The sequence below is a fragment of the Sciurus carolinensis genome, unplaced genomic scaffold, assembly GCF_902686445.1.
Source record: "Sciurus carolinensis unplaced genomic scaffold, mSciCar1.2, whole genome shotgun sequence".
NCBI lineage: Eukaryota > Metazoa > Chordata > Mammalia > Rodentia > Sciuridae > Sciurus > Sciurus carolinensis.
Window position 1 is genome coordinate 63,640 of NW_025920515.1, and position 2,067 is coordinate 65,706.

Consider the following 2,067-nt stretch of genomic DNA (forward strand, 5'->3'; position numbering starts at 1 on the left):
CTTAAAGTGTTGTTTTGCCTTAACAAATAAACATCAGGTTCAGGTGCTGGTTAGCCAAAGTACCTTAGTTGTTATAAATATATTTAATAAGGTTAATTGATTTGATATAAATAAATCGATTATGTTAAATTTCAGAAATTAGCAGCACATTATCATCATGAGGCTTTATGCTTAAACAGTAAGGAATGGACTTAAACTCACTGATGCACCACGTCATTTACGATTACAAAGATTCACTGAGAAAGTTTGGAGGACTTCTAACATCAACTTTGATCATTTATATTATTTGTTTTAATTTTCATTTGTTACCCTAATAACCAACATGGCACTTTCAGTACATTTGAATGTTTTATTCCAATATTTTAAAGCATTAATGGTAATAATTCTCCCTCTTTTTTCCTACTCCTATTTTGTACTTGTTCCAATTAATGCATATTTTCCCTTTTAATAAATTAACTTCTACAGCAAATAACCCCTATTCATTTTATTCCTTATACTTGGGTGGTGTTATTTCTTTGTGTGTGCTATCTTTTTTTTTTTTTTTTTTTTTTTTTTTTTTTTTTTTTTTTTTTTTTTGCGGTGCTAGGGATCGAACCCAGGGCCTCGTGCTTGACAGGCAAGCACTCTACCAACTGAGCTATCACCCCAGCCCACTTTTTTGTTTCTTAATTCATTTTGCTCCACCTTTCCAGCCCATTTTTGTTCTCATGTAATATTACATCAAATTGACTATATTTAATGACTAATTTTTCTATTTGTGTCAGAACTCTACTTCAAGCTTGTATCTGAATTATAGGAAGTTTGGAGAACAATATCAATACATTTTTCACTTCTATTAAGGTTGAATAGTACGTTGATTAACACATAACTGACTGTATTAAAGAGGTTTAGTGACTGATCTCACACTGTTGCTCTTACTGGTATCAGGCAAGGACCACATATTTAGTTTAAGCATCAATAACTTGGTATTTGCTCAAACCAGGACCCTTAAAATAAGTCAAAAAAGTCCCTTATTAAAATGAAGAATGAGTAAGTTTGATCAGACATGTAAGCAACTGAAAATGCAAGGGAGCAAACCATTCTGGACAATCCATACAGCTTCAGGAAAATTAGTCTCCTGATACCACAATGGAGGACATTTCAGAATAAAAAAGTAGAAATCTTGTAGTTAAAATGTTCCATGAGCTAAAAGAAGCGTAAGGAGTGAAATTATAAAACAGAGGAAGTGAAAGATTATTTCAACAGAAAATGATTCTGAAAAAGAAACAAATGGAAGACCTCAAAATGACTTAATTTGCCAAATTAAAAATGTAATGGAGAAATAACCAGATGGCTGGTTAGAGTGAGACAGCATTTCTCCTAGCTCAGTTATCTAGAATTCAAGTGACTGAAATATTACCTCTTCCCTAGGTTTAGAGAAAAAATTCTGAGACTGAAGAAGAAACCTGCCATATTATTCAATTCAATGAAATGTATGTTTAAAAAAATCACACTGCAGTTATCATTTCTCCACAGAGAAGCATTTCAGAAACCATTTTTGGAATACAGCTCAGTGGCACAAATGTGAACTGGAAACCCAGATTCATTAGTTCAGTGCTAGGTCTAAACAAACCTATCTGAGATAAACAATTAACATTGTCAAAAAAAAAAAACTGTGGAAATCATAAATGGAGAGCATTTTGCCTGGGGGAACACAGCTTGGATAGACTCTACCTTGTGTGTCCTGCAGCTCATAGGATCAAACATAGCCAGCTGGAGCAGGTTAGAAAGTTGGATTAGTTGTATTGACAGCATTGGCCTTCAACTTGCCTGAGCAAAAATCCTGGCAAATGCCCAGTCCTGAACCATTCTAGAAACCACTTGGTCCTCCTAAACTCACAATGCCCGGTCTTCCAGCATCCCAACCCCCTGATAAACCCACTATCACACCTAGTGAGACTACAATTCCACTGCCAGCCCACAGCCCAAACTACTAGGCATCCACTTCCACGAGGCCGACCTGAACAAGCAGACTGCTACACCACCAGCCCTCAAGGTCCATCACTGGGCACTGAACCATTTGGACAA

The 2,067-nt window shown here is 35.8% G+C and overlaps 1 non-coding gene across 1 annotated transcript; it reads right to left on the reverse strand.

Moving 5' to 3' along the window:
• Nucleotides 1–574: 574 nt before the first annotated feature.
• Trnad-guc (transfer RNA aspartic acid (anticodon GUC)) lies at nucleotides 575–648 on the reverse strand. The gene has a single exon. It is a non-coding gene; the product is annotated as a tRNA-Asp (tRNA).
• Nucleotides 649–2,067: the final 1,419 nt, after the last annotated feature.